This window comes from Protopterus annectens, chromosome 2.part2 (assembly GCF_019279795.1).
Source record: "Protopterus annectens isolate FY-2018-M chromosome 2.part2, PAN1.0, whole genome shotgun sequence".
Lineage (NCBI taxonomy): Eukaryota > Metazoa > Chordata > Ceratodontiformes > Protopteridae > Protopterus > Protopterus annectens.
Window position 1 is genome coordinate 1099397773 of NC_056730.1, and position 17908 is coordinate 1099415680.

Here is a 17908-nt window from a genome sequence, read left to right on the forward strand (position 1 = left end):
ATACTGAAACAAGAAGCAGCATTTAAAAGCGGGCTGCCAGCTGTACATGATCGCCTTCAGATAAACTTGTAAGGATGCTGATGTAAAAAGACCCATGTTCTGTTTTGTCCATCCCAAGGATTGCAGCTAGGCCCTATGCAACTGCACTGTTTATGGTCTTTGTTCCATCCTTTCAGTACTTTATGTCAAACAGCTACTAAAGCTTACACTTTACTACAGTGCGTCAGTGGTACATTCCATGGCCCTGTCACACTTTTTCTGATGTTATCCTTACTTGAGTCTTCTTTGAAATGCTCACTCCCTCCTGGGAGGAAACCAGAGCACCCAGAGAAAACCCACACGAACACAGGGAGGACATGCAGACTCCACACAGAAGGCACCCCAGCTGAGAATCGAATCAGAGAACCTCTTGCTGTGATGCGACAATGCTAACCACTGCACTGTCCTATTCATCAAATAAAATCAAGCTCTTAGTGAGGTCCGCCACATCACAGTCATAGACCTGCATCAAGCTTGACTTGCAATATCTGCTTTGTAAAGTCGTGTTGCCTTACCATTGACAAGAGAATTGCTATTCAGGAACTTCATTAGCTTGCTATGCTGACAATGTTGCATACATTTCAAAAACATCAGTACTTGTAATTGTTTTGCTAAACTACAGATCAAAAAATATGCACTCAACTTTTTGTCCCACAAAATATTTGTTCACTCTCTCGGTTTTAAGCCTTCACAGGAGTAATAACGACTCATAGAAAAGCCAATCTTGCACAAAAAGCAAACTGAATTAATCAAGCAGGCATTAAAGCCGCATAACATTTTAAAAGCTGGCATATATCCTACTTAGGTAAACACTTCCATTTTTATTCCCTGTTCACATAGCTGGCCTTTGGCATAGGCCAGCTAGGTGGCTGTCTAGTGCACTGCTTTAGCAGGGGCACTTTTCCAGTGTTTGTTTATTTTTATTTATTTGTTTGCTTATTTTTTGTAGTTAATAAATGGTTTCTTTAAAATATGTTGATTGAATACAGGAAAAACTGAAAACAAATTGTGAGAAAAAGGAATAAAGTAATCTGGATGATGTAGGTATACCAGGATGGTAGGACCGGGTGTTTTGTGTGTGTGTGTGTGTGTGTGTGTGTGTGTGTTGGGGGGGGGGGGTGCTGTGGAGCCCTTTTGCCTATCGCACCAGTTGACCAAAGGCCGGCCCTGCCTGCTCATTTCATTTAGTGGCAGAGTATTAAACTTGAATATGGACATAATTTTGTTTTCTAACCAAAACATTACATTTTCACTTCCTGTAGTAACACTAATCAAACTCTGTAAATGTAAATCCTTTAAAATGTCTTGACTGCACAGCTTCTGTATGCTAATATCTGCTGCACGTTTTATTTCTTAAATGTGCTCTCATAATTCTGTACCTGACCTGTCTTTTAGTTTTGCAAATGTAGCATTTATTACAAGCACATGAAATAATATATATCTTTACTGACTCAGAATGACATGTGAAGGATCTACTAATTTTACAATACTCTTGCCCTATATTCACATCCTCAGTAGTGCAATGTTATGGACAGACATCAAAAGATCCACAAATATGTGCTCATTTGCCTTCCTTTGTTTGTATGCTTTCTTTTCTTTTAAAGAATTGACTTCTGATTAGTATATCTGCATTTTTTTAATTTAAAGATTATAGGCACACATACAATACCTTCTGTAGAACAGAATTGATGTAAGGTATACCCTGCATTTTTTTTTTAATGCTTACACCTTTGTGCACAGTGACAACATGGGTTTGAATTAAATATGTAGCACACTACTTTAGTCTGTCTGAGTACTTCATCAGTGATCCTATTTCATCCATTCTGGACAATCCATATATTGGTCACAAGGCACTTGTTAGACTGATCTGGCTTTCTGCTAATGTTTCTTGCCTTAAGCTCCTTCAGAAAATTTCCCAAGATTCCACTCTGATGTCCAGTTTTTTTTTTTTGCCACCTAAGTGCTTGGCTAGATCTGCACCTTATCCAGCTAAGTGCTCCATAGTTTTGTTTTATTGCTAAATATACTAAACGTATCTCTCCAAAACTGTCTTTTTAGGAATTATATAAGGCCTTTTTATTCTTTTTTTTGCTGTCTCATATAAAAAGTGGCATTAAGCAGTAGACCTAATGTTGGCTTGGTATTCCATTCTTCTCCCCCTTTATATTTATTTATTGACATTTGTTGACTGGGAAAGTCCACTGGGTCAGGAACCCATTTTCAATGGAAGCCTGGAGAGAAAAGCTCCACAATTAATGCAGTAAAATGAAATATAGAAACTTAACAAAATTTATAAATGTAGAATACATAACAATTTAAGAAAAATTATAAATGTAGAATACACAAAATATAAAACTTAGCAATATGTACCAAACTTATAAAAACTTACAGTTGGTAGTATAGTACAATACATGAGTTTTATTTTTTTTAATTTAGGCACAGCATAAAAACATTGCAGTTGTTATAGAACAGTGCTGTCAAGGTAGTAGTCATTTTGAACTATGGATGTGGGTTAGTATCATATCAGATAAACTACAGTTTTTCTCCTTTTGACTGTTTTCACCTTTCTTGATAATATTTGCAGTTAACTGCTATGTATTGTTGGCAGTTACTTTTTCTCGTGGACAAGAGTTTCAAGAAGTGCAGGAAATGTGACCACAAAACTCTGCCGCAGATCACCCATGATCTCTGTGTGATGTACCTGGGACTGGCTCATTTATCAGTAGACTGTCCTATATGCAAGACCTTTGGGCTGAACACCCTCTAACACAGTGGAGACATAAACATCCTAAAAGGTGTCCTCCCTCCCGAATCTCAAGCTACTAGCTCAGGTGAGTCAGAAAACATAAAAAAAAAAATATATATATATATATATATATATATATATATATATGTATAAAGAAAGGGAAAAGGACAATGATGTAACAAAAAAAAAAAAAACACGAAGACGTGGACTTATCTTCACCTCTAAAGATTCTAAGACAAGACATGGGGCATCCACCTTTGAGACTGGCTGTGGTGTGTGCAACATCTTCTTTGGCTCTGTTGTCTTTTAAGTTCTTAGTCATCCAGGACATGTCTCCAAAAAAGACAATACGCATAAACTCATTAAAAGGGAGTTATCTCATTTTCTTGACCTCATGGTATGCCCCAACTACTTCCTGCTTTCAGGCTCTCAGATCATTCAGAAGTATAACGATGATCTGATGTTAATCTTCATCTAATCCTTGACAGTGGGCTCGGGTCTGAACCTCAGAACCGACTTGGCCATGTCTTTCAGCTCACGTTTTCCAAACTCTCGAGCTAGGCACTACCCATAATGCTTATCACAGAAATTACCTCAGATCACGTTTGCGCCTTCGCAGACCAGATGTGTTTGTTCCTTCTCTCAAGCTTTGGCTAGTTAATTGTAAGTATTTTTCAATTTTTCAAACTCTTAGAAATTCTCCTTGTTTCTCAATTTCCTGTATTCTTAGTACTTCTACCCTCTCGTCATCCTTACTAATTAACCATCCATCTACCTTTCTGTTACCGTTGGTAATCTGTCCTTTACCATTATTGGTAAACCTTCTTTTCCTTTAATACTGATAAGGTATCTCTTAATACTATAGCTGGTATTATTTTATTTCTTTCATCTTCCTTTTCTATTCCAAAAAAAAAAAATCTTTCTGCTCCTTTACTATACCATCGATTATGGCGGACCAAAAAGAAACTCTTTCTCCCTCAAAAACTTCCAAGGGCACTTCAGGATTCAAGAAGTGTATAAAATTAGAAAATGTGAGGGTAAAATGCTGTGTGTATTGTCTTGGCAGGATTCAGCTACAAGAGAATTGTGCAATTTGTCACAGGTTCTCTACCCGAACATTGACAAAAAAAAATTAATACTGAAAGGGCTTCTGAAATCTCCCTTTGATGAGGCCATCTCTGGTTCCAAGGATAAAACTGGTACTTCAGACTCTTCTTCTTTCCTTGGATCAAAGAAAAGATCATCCTCAGTTCCGAGGTCTTTGGAACCCACTAGAAAAATGTCAAAAACTTCCTTGGTACCGATGAGTTTGTTGGCACTGGGGAACCTGTCTACACCGACTAAATTGGCTTCGGGGCCGACAGCCTCTACATCAGTGCCAACGGATCAACCAGTACCTAAGCTTCTAGGGCTGCCTGAACTCCTAAGAACTTCCTGTTCCTCTTCTGTGGACCCGTTCAGAGATACCCTATTTGTGGAAGTGAGACCACCCAGATTTCTCTCCACTGCATCAGTATGGCCTACTAAGAGTCTGTCAGAAGCTGATATTATGAGACTAATGGATCAGGTACTTGTGGTGAGAGGATAACCGGTTCCAAGTCAAACAGGCATTGAAACTGTCCATCCTGTGACCCCCTCCTCCAACTCTAGGTGAGCCTTTGGAGCCTTCGATCCCGACACTCCTGGCTCCGACTGACTCGGTTCTGGTAGCGTTTTCATCTTCGGTTCTGAGAACCGTCTTGAGCATCTCCAAGCTTTTGGCACCTTGACTTCCCAAGGTTGAAACTCTTCGGTCGGGTCCGAGATGCATGGTACTTTTTCTGTTCCTTCGGAGCCATCAATGCCCCTCGGTGCCTCAGCCCTTGTAGTGTCAAACCAGGCTCCTGTTCCAGAAGTGGTCTCCTCGTTGCAGGGTGTGACCTTGGTTCCAAAGGAGTCTGTTTTGGTTCTGGGCACCCATCCCTCTACGAGGGGGGTCTACCTTCCAGATTAAGGAGAAGACATTATCCATTGGGGATTCACAGTCTTTGCCTCCTTGTTGGGTCATATATCTTCTTCCTCTTGACCTGAGCTACCATTTGTCTCACCCCCTGGACAGAGAGCACAAAAGTCCCAGGTGACACCCACTTTAGTGGTCTTCTGTTCGGAGACTTGCCTGGAGCATCCCCTCCGAGGAAGTCCCTGTGAATAAGAAGTGCAGGTGGAAGCACCTGGACCTCCCGGAAGAGTCTTGCACTGAAATTACTGACTTCGATGAAGGGGAAGGTTTCCTAGATCACCCCCTGATGATTCCTTTGGGGACATCCTAGAAATCCTGAAACAGAGGGGTGGCTGGTCATCCACTCAGCCTTTCTCGGAGGAGTCAATATACCTGGAGGCTTTTCGTGGCCAACCCTCCACTTCTTTGATCTCTCTGCCTGCTGGTGATCTTATCAGACTGATTGCTCAGTGGGCATGGAAGATACCCGACTCCATAGAGCCAATCCCCAAGAGACCTGACGGTGTTAGCACCTAAGGAAGAACCACAGACGCCATGGTAATAGTGGCTGCCACCAAGAGCTGAAGAGAGTCTTACTATTCATCCTCCTAATAAGGAGTCTAGGATGTTGGATAGATTTGGGAAGCATGTTTATGCTTCAACGACCTTCGCTCTGAGGCCCTTGAATTATATGGCACACTACCAGATTACAGAGAGATTTGATTAAAGAACTTTCAAGTACTCTCTCTCAGGAGCAGTGGCTGAAGAGGTCCATGACAAAGTTTCCTTTCAGCTTGCAACCCTAGATGCTATCTCCAACTCGTCCATGAGGCTTATTGCACATGCAGCCAAAGGGATGACCAGGGCAGCGGGTTCAGGTATAGCCATTAAAAGGCACTCCTAGCTGTGCTTGTGTGACTTTGCAGAGCCATTTAAAGAGTCATTCATCAATGCTCCTTTTGACAGATCCACCCTTTTTGGCCCAAAGATTAAAGACACTATCGCCATAAGTGAGCAAGATGCTAAGACTCTATCTGCCGTAGGCATATGTTTCTCCACCCCTCAGAGGCCTTATTCAAGGAACCAAAGGAGTGGGAGACTATGGTTTAGAAAATCCAAAGGGTCTTTCCAAGACTCATGAGGTAAAGACTTCCCCCAGGCTAGAGAAGGAAGCAATGGAAGACGATGCCCTAGGGGCAGAAATGGACCACAGAGTCAGGGGTCCAGAGAATCTTTCTCTGGATCTTCCTATCAGCATCCCTGAAAGGGTGCCTGATTGTCTTCCTCTAGAGGTAGTTGGGGGGGGGTGATTATCCCTGCACCTACCGCCCTGGCAATTAATGACTTCTGAAAAATCAGTGCAGATAATAATATCCAGAGGCTACCAAATTTCCACTATTTGCAAGTCCCAAATCCCAGAAAAAACTCCCAGATGTTCCACCCAATCAAAGGGAAACAACAGTCTTAGAAATTCAAAAACTGCTCGAAAAAAGAATCATCCAAAAAGTCCCACCAGACCAAACATAGGAACTGGGGTTTACTCAAGATTCTTTTTAGTGCCCAAAAAACAGGGGACTGGAGACCCATTTTGGATCTCAGTCAATTCAGCAAGGCAGTTCAACAAACCAAATTCCGGATGGTCTCAGTACAATCCATACTTCATTTTTGGAAAAAGGCAACTGGATGTGCTGTGTAGACCTCCAAGATGCTTATTACATCATAAAAATGGGAAAAAAGCTCCAGGAGGTTTCCATGCTTCCGGCTAGGAGCCAGCCATTTCCAGTTCAGAGCACTGCCCTATAGTCTCACAACAGTCCCCAGAGTATTCACCAAATGCATGGCAGACATTGCAGCTCACCTCAGACTGCAAGGTTTTTGAGTCTTCCCATACCTCGACGACTAGTTCCTCACCGCTACCACCAGACTTTTCTTAGAACAGGCAAGAGATTACACCATAAATGTTTGTACATCTCTAGGCATTACAATACATTTTGAAAAATACAACCTGCAGCCTTCTCAGCAACTGGATTTCATTGGTGTTCATTTAAATACTGTCATGGGAATTGCTTCTCTTCCCCCAGAAAGACTACAAAGTATCAGGGCCCAAGTCAGACAAATTCTCCAAAACAACAAAGTCCCAGCGAGACTTGTCCTTCAAACTTTAGGTTCTATGGCCGCTTCAATCACTCTAGTTCCTCTAGCAAGATTTTATATGCAAATACTGCAGTGGTTACTAGCAACCCAATGGTCTCTGATACACCATCCCATGTCTCACCTTTTCTTGATTACCAGCTATTGCAAACAAGACCTCAAATGGTGGCTTCACTCTGACCAAGTTCTCTTGGGCTGACCATTCACCCTATCTCAGTCCCAAACCATAGAGACCACGGATGCTTCCCAGATAGTGTGTGTGTGGGGGGATATTAGCTGGGAAAGACAATCCAAGGCACATGGTCCCAGTTGGAGGTCAATTTGCACATCAATGTTCTGCAAATGAGGGCAGTGCTGTTAGTGTTGAAAGCATTCCAAGATGCCCTCCCTCTAAGGACAGTTGCAGTTCAAACAGACAACATGTAAGTAGTCTGGTATATCAACAAAGAAAGGGGAACCAAATCAAGTTTGGCAATGGGTGATTTCTTCCAACTGTTTTCTGATAGCAATGCACATTCTGGGAAGTTCCAACGTGATGGTGGACAAATTGAGCAGGACAATTCTTATGCCTCACGAGTGGTCTCTGAACTCTGTAGTGGGGGATAGGATTTTTCGCCATTGGGGCCAAACTTGCTTCTCCCCTGAACAAGTGCAGAAGTTACTTTGCCCTAATCCCCTCTACGGGAGAGTCACCCAGAGATGCTGTTCTCCATGCTTGGTCTCCCAGCCTGTTGTATGCCATTCCCCCGACTCCGCTAATCTCATAATTCCTAAAGAAAGCCAAAAAGGCGGAGAATTCAGTAATCGTCATTGCCCCCTTCTGGCCTCGACAAGTTTGTTTTCCCTTCCTCTGGCCTCATCTGATTCAGAAACCATGGATCTTGGACCCAGTTCCAGATCTGCTAACTCACCCAGAGGGCATGGTTCACCCCCAGTCTCCCAGCATCTCAAGCTCACTGCATGGCTTCTCCAGTTCCCATGATTGCCAGGCATCCTTCCCTTTCTTTTCCTGTCCAACGTATTATTATTGTGCACCATAAACCTGCTACTAGAAAACTCTATCAGGGTAAATGGGAACAATTTACCAAATAGGCCTCAAATAAAGTAAAGGACTGGATCCTTATGCCGCTCCCATTCACGATGTGCTGGATTTTCTAAACACACATTTTCAGTCTGGTTCCTCTGCATCTATGATAAAAGTTCATCTGGCAGCGATTTCAAACTTCCACTCAGGTTGGAATGATTCTCTAGTAATGTCTCACAAGCTTTGTAAAGCTTTCTTGAATAGGTTCATAGATTAGTACTAAGCTAACTGCCCTGGCGAGCCATTTTAAGCCTAGCCAATTATCCCTTGTGAGACTCAAACTCTGCACCTTGTGTTTGTAAGGCAAACACCTTAACCATTAGGCACCCTCCCAACCCAGGGACTCTTCTTACTAAACCCCCCATTTAATGAACCAGCTCCCCCATGGGATCTAACTACCATCCTTCAAGCTCTAACCAAGACCACCTTTGAACCATCAGCATCTTGTCATTTGAAGTATTTATCCCGAAGACAATATTTTTGGTGGCTATTATTTCTGCAAGAAGGGTTTCCGAATTGCAGGCCCTATCATGCAAATTGTCCTATCTGATCATTTATAAAGACAGAGTTGCACTGAGAACAAATCCATCCTTTCTACCCAAGGTAGTCTCTGAATCCAATATTTCTCAGTTGTTACAATCGGCAGTTTTTTCCATAATTTTTCTAACAAAGGGGAATAAGCACTTCATTTAATAGATGTGCTTAGACAACTATGTTTTTATCTTCAATGAACAAAAGAATTTAGAAAATCAGATCAGTTATTTGTAGCATTTTCATCCCTCCATATGGGCAATCCAGTTGCTAAGGTCACTTTAGATAAATGGCTTAGAGACTGCATCACATTCATTTATCATTCTCAAAGACTTCAACTTCCAAAACTAGTTCAAGTACATTCAACAAGAGCTGTGGTGACATCAGCAGTTTTTCATACCAGAGCTTCTCTAGATGACATCTTTGCAGCAGCCACATGGTCTTCTTATCATACCTTTATCACGCTTTACAAATTAGATCAGGTCTCGAGGGGTCGAGCATCCTTTGGCTCTGTGGTGCTTAGTCATATTCTACCAAGAGACCTCCCAAGGCTAAAGTAACTGGGGATTCTATCCCACTGTCAAGGATTAGGTGAAGATTAACAACATCAGATAAAGAAGTTATGTCTTACCATAATGTTCCATCTGTGTTGTTGATCTTCACCAATCCTTGACATCCCCACCCACCTTCCCCCATCCTAAGACTCTTAGTAAATCACTTTAGTCCTGAGCTAGTTTCTCATTAAGGACTCGTATATGACCTCGTCTCTATACTATCTATAGTTAACTGTTCTATTTTATTCTATATACTGTCGTCTGATAAACTTGATCTGAGGTATTCTCTTGGAGGAGCATTATGGGTAGTGTCTAGCTCAAGAGTTTGGAGTCTGCCAGCTGAAAGAGATGGCCCAGTCAGTTCCGAGGTTCGGAAACAAACCCACTGTCAAGGATTGGTGAAGATCAGCAACACAGATGGAATGTTATGGTAAGACATAACTTCGTTTTAACTGGGATCTAGTAATGAGGGCTGTTCTGAAGGCTTAGATTGGGATGGGTGTAATCCCACTTCCTCTGTCTCTGGGTTAGATTGGGATGGCCCAAGTAATCTATTTTAGCTCATTTTGTAGTCTCAATTTTGGCATGGGTGGTTTTGGGCCCAATAAATTAGTTGGAGGCTGTGTTTTTGTTGCAGACTGGTGCCTTCACCTCAGCACCAACACTTACTAATCCTACTCACTTGATTTCAAGACCTACAGCATTGAGTGAGTCTCTAGACATCAAGTCATTCGGTGAAGATTTTGGTGTTGAAGTCTTCTGCCTTTTTTGCAGTGACTCCAGTTATGGGACATCGAGGTCATCAGTATTGGGGCCTCCTTTCTCAATGTTGTTTATGTCCACTTCACTGAGGATAGATGCAGAAATGGGATGGGGTCCCAGTGCTGGTGGACTTCACAGTTGTAGCAGCAACTACTAGGAGAGAGCTATTAAATGCAAATTCTCTCCTGGTGATTGCTGCTACAGCAAAGAACTGTCAGGTGATGCAGCTGCTGTCCATCCAGCTAACAAGGAGTCTAGAGCATTGGACAAGATAGGGAAGGGCACCTTCACTTTGGATGCATTTGCCCTGAGATCACTGAAGTATGCCATTCAAATGATTCATTTCCAAAGAGATTTAGCTGAATAGGCTCTTTGCAAAAGCCTTGTACAGCTGAGTCTAGGAAATGGATTGAGACTCACATGAGTAGTGTTAAACATTACCAGTCCTTTCATGCTGCTGTTACATAATGCAACTGTTGGAGCATCCAGAGTGGCAGACACAGGCATTATACTGTGGTGGTATGTACTGGTTGCATCTGTGTGACTTTGTGCACAATGTCAAGGTGGTGTTCACCAAATCCCCTTATGATGAGTCCTTCTTGTTGTGACCAACAATGAAAGACAATCTGCTGAGGTCTGAGCAAGAGGAGATGAAGCAAAGTCCAATTTGCACATCAGAATCTCAGAAATTAGAGCAGTGCTTCTTGTGTTGAGGGAATTTCAGAACCTCCTTTTGCTAGGAGTTAGATCCATACAGTTGCATAATAAATCATTGCCCCTTGCATAGAGGCCATGTGGGTATAACAATGGGAGATACATTTGCACCATTTTCTAATCACAATGCACATCCCAAGGAAAGCCATCTGCCTAGTGGACAGGCTTAGCAGGTCCATCCTGATGCCTCACTACTAGTGGTATCTCAACCCCACAGTAGTACAGCAAATTTTCAGCTAATGGAACCAGCCTGGTTGTGACCATTTTGCTTCTCCATCCAACACAAAATGCAGCAGCTACTTCACCTTGAGCCCAAGGGATGTTCTAGTCTATCAGTGGCTCCCCTGGTTCCTGTACACATTTTCCCCCCTGCTCATCATGTTTTTGCTGAAAGTCTCAGCACGTGAAGCCACAGTAATCCTTATTACCCCATTATGTCCCTGGTAAATCTGATTTCCCTTGCTCAGCTCTCACTTAATGAAGTATCCATGGCTTCTAGATCCCATACAGATATTCTTTTTTCTCCTCTCCAGACAGCCTCTCTCAAACTTACAGAACTTCTGGATGACTTCATGGTTTCTCTGATTCCATGGATGACCAAGTACTCTGCCTTATTCAACACTGTAGTTTACATTTTGTCAGCAATGAATGTAAGTAGAAATGCTTCTGCTTATGGTACAACTAGCAAGGTATAGATACCCTTTTCTGCTCCTGTAACAGGAGTACTTCCATTCCTATCAAATGTATTTTATGTTGGCTCAAGCTATTCCATAATCAAGGTATAATTAGCATCCATTTCTTTCTTCTTCAATGAGGTCCACCTCTATTCTCTGGTAACCTAAAACTGTGCAAGACCTTTTTGGAAAAAGACTTTGTTTTGCATCCTGTAAAAGATCCTACACCTCCTTGACATTCTTAACCTTGTGATAAAATAATTAACTAGAACCTCATTTGAGCCAGCATCTTCTGCAAACCTAAAATTCCTATCTTGTAAGACAATTTTTGATAGCTATTACTTCAGCTAAGAGTCTTTCAGAATTATAAACTCTGTGTTCCCCTTCTCTATATTTGTTTTTTTTTCACAAGGGTATACTATCATTAATAACAAATCTCCTCATTTGAAGTAGTTAACTTCATTTGTCCATCAACCTGTGGGTATCGGATCCATATCAAATCCGAGCCGGCAGCTTCAAACGGCTAAGATCCGAGCTCCTCCCCCTTGCCCATAATCCCCTGCTATCCCTTCCTGACCTCAGATCTCATTTGCCGCGGTTCAGTCAGCAGCTCTGAACAAGTTCCAGGCATGGGAGTAGATCGTTTTTGTGAGAAAAATCCTTTTCTTTTTCTATTATAGCAGTAAAAATTTGTCTGTGTTGCTCCTTAGTTAGTTTCCAGTTGTTAACTGTTTTTGTAGTTAATTTTAGTTAAATTACCTCCCCCCATGTGTGTGAAGGCAAGTCTGTCTTTGGGCCTAGTGTAATTTTGTCCCTAGTCATGTCTGAGGCCCCTAAAGCCTTCTTTTCTAAATGCACTGAGTGTGGCCATAAGCTGTCCCCAGTGGATAGCCACACTCAGTGTGTTATCTGCCTTGGGGTTGACCACCTCTCCTCAGGCTGCACCATTTGTGCAGCCTTCAACCCCAGGACTTTGAGGGACAGGAGGTCGAAGTTGATTCTGGCGGGACTGCTGCCCCCAGACTCAACTTCGTCCTCCGCTCCCTCCGTGGCACCTGCCGTGGCAGTGCCACCTTCCATCCCTGCTCCCCTGGCCGGGACTCACCCTCCCACCTCAGGCCAGGAGGAGAGGGAAGCTAGGAGGGAGAGGAGAAAAGAGAAGCACCACAAGCGGCGGGCCGAGTCTTCCTCCTCAGCCTTGCCAGCCAAGCAAGCAGCTTCTCCCAGGGCATCTGGGCCTTCTCCTTCCCGGCTCCATTCACCCCGTTTTTCCCTGGAGGAGGAGGAGACCCGGCCGCCTTCGAGGTCATCGAGGCGGCACTCCCGGCCTGCCTTGGTGGCCTCCTCTAGGTCAACCCGAAGCTTGTCCGATGCAGACATGGACCGGATGATGCTTAGGTTCCTCCAGGCCCAGCTGCAGATGGGAGTGCTCCTGCCTACCCCCCTCCGGGGGGGAGCTCAACCCCCTTTTTTGCCCCGATTGCTCCTTCTCCGACCCACTTCCAGGGTTCGGAGCCTTTGGAGCCGGGTAGCATGGGAGCCGGGGGAGTGTCGGCACCGATAGTACTTCGGCGCCGACGGCACCCTCGAGTTTGTTGGGTCCGTTTTCGGATCCGAGCTCTTGGAGCCGAGAGCTGAGCTTTGGATCCGGAGATGTAAGTGTGTCTTCGGCGCCGGCTCTGATCCACACATCGGATCCGAGGGGACTGCTCTCGGATCCCAGAGAGAGCAGTTCTCCTTCGGCATTCGATGTCGTGGAGAGGGTATTGTCGAGGGATTTGAGGCCCCAGGTTCCTGCTACGGCTCCACCCTGCACTCCCTCTCAGACGGTCCTACCTTCCATCACCCGGCCCCAGGGACAGCCTGTGCCTACGTCTGAGATAGTTCCCTTGGAGGAACAGGATGTGGTTGGTGAGGCCTCTTCGGACAGCCCCCCAAGGAGGTTCCTCACAAACGTAAGTGCAAGAGGAGGCACTTGGACTCACCTGAGTCCTTGACAGAAGACAGAGACTTAGAGGAAGGGGAAGGTTCCCCAAGGTCACCTCCCGAAGACGTCTCCTTTGGAGACATCATGGAAATGCTTAGAATTAGAGGAGGGTGGTCAGCCCAAAAACCTTCCTCTGATGAGTCTGTGTTTCTGGAGGTGTTTGACGCAGGCCCATCTACCTCTTGGTGTACCCTCCCGCCGATCCCCTGGTAGACCTGATTACTACCAGGGCATGGAAGAAGCCTGACACTGTGGAACCCATTCCAGAGAGACCAGATAAAATTTTCAGCCCCCCTTCTGATAGGATGTGTTGGAGCAAGGGTGCTCCTGTAGTTGCCATATTGGTGGCGGCCGTCACCAGAAAGGAACTAGCCCAGGAGAGTTCTTCGATCCATCCTCCAGACAAGGAGTCTCGGACGATGGACCGCCTGGGGAAGCGGATGTTCGCTTCAGCCACCTTCTCTGTAAGGTCTCTGAATTATATGGCACACGTGATACGACTCCAGCGGGATCTCATCAAAGAATACGCCGGGTCGCCCCCAGAGTCCATGTTGGCTGAGGATAAGAAAGTGTTTTCAACCCGAATGGCCACTCTCAAATCTATTGCGAACACCTCTATGCGGCTCCTCTCCCATGCTACGGAAGGAGCCACTAGAGCTAGCGGAGTGGGCATTGTCTTACGATGGCATGCTTGGCTCTGCCATTGCGATTTTACGGAACCCTTCAAGGCGTCCTTCGCTAATGCCCTGTTTGACGGTTCTTCGCTATTTGGCAAGATTGTACGCAACATGCTGGTCCAGAGCGAGAAAGACGGGAAGACATCTGCCGTCAGAGTCTACTTCTCTGCTTCCCAGAGGTCCTTCTCTAGGAACCAAAAGGGACAGAAGAAGATGTGGTTCCGGAAGTCTCAACAGTCCCGTTTCATTCTGGATCCCTCGTCCTTCAGAGGCAGAGGAGGACAGGGTGGACGCTGGCCCAGAAACAGAGGGGGACTGAAGAATTTCGGGTTGAGGGAACCCTTTTCTGATCGGCCTGCGCAGCAACCCTGAAGGGTTACCCAACTGCTCCACTCTGGAGGCAGTCGGGGGGCGTTTCTCGAGGCACCTAGCAGTTTGGGAGTCAATTACAACAGATCGCTGGGTGCTTCGAATCATATCCAGAGGTTACAAGATCCACTTTCTCAATCTCCCTCCCAAACCCCGGAGCCTTCCCGATGTTCCACCCAATCTAAAGGAGGCAGCAGCTGCAGAAATACTCCAGCTGCTAGAAAAAAGAGCAATCCAGCACGACCCCCAGACCAATCAGGCTTTTACTCCAGGTTCTTCTTGGTGCCAAAAAAGATGGGGGACTTAAGACCAATCCTCGACCTGTCCTTTCTAAACCTGTCTGTGGCCAAAGAAAAGTTCTGGATGGTCACCATTCAATCCATTCTCCCACTCCTGCAGGAGAATGACTGGATGTGCTCTATAGACCTCAAGGATGCTTACTACCACATTTTGATTGACAGGCGACCCAGAAGGTTTCTCCGCTTCTGGCTAGGAGCTAGCCACTACCAGTTCAGGGTCCTTCCCTTTGGTCTCACCACAGCCCCCAGGGTGTTCACCAAAGTCTTGGCAGTTGTAGCGGCCCACCTGAGACTCCAGGGAATACAGGTCTTTCCGTACCTGGACGACTGGCTCCTGACCACCCCCACCAGGCATCTAGTGTGTTCAGCCAGAGATTACTTCCTCCACTTGGCCTCCCGACTGGGAATCACGATCAATATCAAAAAATCTTCTCTTCAACCAACCCAGATCTTGGACTTCATTGGGGCCAGATTAAACACAAACCTTTTGCAAGTCTTCTTAACTCCAGACCGGCTTCAAACACTAAAGCTCCACATGCTGGCCCTTCTACACTCCCCGGCTCCTCCAGCAGAATTGGTCTTGAGGGCTCTAGGTTCCATGGCGGCAACAATCAACCTGCTACCCTTAGCGCGCTTGAACATGAGGGTACTACAATGGACCTTGCAGGTTCAATGGTCCATCCTGCAACATCCACTGAGTTCACCCATCCCCCTCAGCAGGGTTTGCAGGAAAGCCCTATTCTGGTGGCTCCAGTCCCCGGACCTCCAGAAAGGGCACCCCTTCTCTAACCACGGTGACCATGGACGCTTCTCGCCTCGGGTGGGAGGGGGGCACTGTATGGGCAGAACCGTCCAAGGCACGTGGACCCATTCAGAGACCTTGTTACATATCAATGTCCTAGAGATGAGAGCGGTGCTTTTGGCATTGCAAGCACTCCAAGCCCTTCTTCCCTTGGGGACAGTTGCAATTCAGATAGACAACATGTCAATAGTCTGGTATATCAACAAGCAAGGGGGAACCAGATCCTACCCACTTTGTCGAGAGGCCATGATAGTTTGGGAATGGGCGATCTCCGCCAACCGCTTTCTCATAGCGACGCACATTCCAGGCCGGTCGAACATCTTGGCAGACAGGCTGAGTCGAACCATCCTTTCACCGTACGAGTGGTCTCTGAACCTGAGAGTAGCGAAGAAAATTTTCCTCAAGTGGAGTCAACCTTGCTGCGATCTCTTCGCGTCTCCTTTGAACGCAAAGTGCAGCGACTACTTCGCTCTAATTCCCCCACCAGGGGAATCCCTCAGAGACGCTCTGGTACATGTTTGGCCATCTGGTCTACTTTATGCTTATCCACCTCTTCCCCAAATGCTAAAATTCTTGCAGAAAGCCCGTCGGTTGGGGAGCAGAGTGATTCTCATTAGCCCCATTCTGGCCTCGTCAAGCGTGGTTCCCATGTCTATGGTCTCATCTAGTGAATCCCCCATGGATTCTAGATCCCACTCCGGATCTGATCTCTCACCCACTAGGATTAACAACCCCGAACCTGGACAACCTCAAGTTTACAGCTTGGTTGATCCAGTTCCAGTAATAGCTAGGACTCCCGGTATCTCGGCCTCTGTTAAGGCTATTTTAGTAGCCGCTCATAAGCCTTCTACGAGAAAGGTTTATAATAGCAAATGGAAACGCTTTTCAATTTGGGCGGAGCACAGAAACTTGGACCCATTTACAACTCCGTTACCAGCAGTGCTAGAATTTTTGTCAATCTTATTCGACCAGGGTGCTAGCTCCTCTACGGTCAAAGTCCAGTTAGCCGCAATCTCCCACTATTATGTGGGAAGTGATCTCGGTCCCTTGGCCTCTTCCAATTTATGCAAGACCTTCTTAAAAGGCACTTTCCTCTTGAGGCCTCCTGTTAAAGATGCAGTTCCTCCATGGGATTTAACTCTTGTTCTCCCGTCTCTGACAGCTCCTCCCTTTGAGCCTGCAGCTTCAGTGGATCTAAAATACTTATCTTGGAAGACAGCTTTTCTTATTGCCATCACTTCGGCCAGAAAGGTTTCGGAGCTTCAAGTCCTTTGCGCCAAACCACCGTACTTGGTTTTCCATAAAGATAGAGTTTTTCTCAGGACCAATCCCTCTTTTGCCCAAAGTTGCTTCGGAGTCCAATATCAATCATTCTATTAATTTACCAGTATTCTTTCCAAATTACCAGAGCAAGGGTGAATACAAGTTACATTCTCTGGACGTACACAGGCAATTGAGGTTCTACTTGCACAGGACCACTGACCACAGGAAATCTGAGCAACTCTTTGTATCCTTTGCTAAACCCTCTTTGGGAAAACCATTATCAAAAGTTACATTGTCCAGATGGATCTCCCAATGTATACTTCTTGCATATAAGAGTTCTGGTCAACCTGAACCCGAAGGAGTCCACGCCCACTCTACTCAATCGATTTCTACCTCTGCTGCCTTTTGGTCCAGAGTGTCATTGGATGACGTGTTCAGCAGCCACATGGGCATCATCTCATACATTCATTAACCATTACAAGCTGGATATAATTTCCAGAGGGAGAGCATCCTTCGGCTCTGCAGTGCTCCGGAATATCCTTCCATGAGGACCTCCCAAGGATTGGGTAGCTAGGGACTCTGTCCCACAGGTTGATGGACAAATGAAGTTAACTACTTCAGATAAAGAAGTTATGTACTCACCATAACGTTCCATCTGAGTAGATAAACTTCGTCAGCAACCGACCCCCCTCCTCCATCCCCCTAACCTATAGTGCATACTAAAAGGATTCCTTGCCCTTCGTTTCCAGATAACTCTAGGTTAGGATGTGCAGGTGATCCTTTGTGTTGTAATGCTCTGTGTTACTAAGCAAACTCGATCTGAGGTCATGAAGGGATAGCAGGGGATTATGGGCAAGGGGGAGGAGCTTGGAGCTCGGATCTTAGCTGTTTGAAGCTGCCGGCTCAGATCCAATATGGATCCGATACCCACAGGTTGCTGACAAATGAAGTTTACTTACTCAGATGGAACGTTATGGTGAGTACATAACTTCTTTTTTGTTGCCTAAATAGCAACATAGGCAACTGAAAAACAAATTATTCATCTGCCTGTCTTCTTCCCTAATCAGTCCAGCAGAGGAGAGTATGTTCTTCACACAATAGTGCATAGTGCAAAGATCCTCAGTTGTTCAGTGCATTTGCTGCCACCAAACTAGGTCAGAAGGTCTTCAGAATAACTGCTTTGATGCCTTTCAGACTGCATATCGTTTGCATACTCTTCAAGAAATTAAACATTGTCAACTAAACCAAAAGCTCATTCCAAAATATATGTTTCAGTTT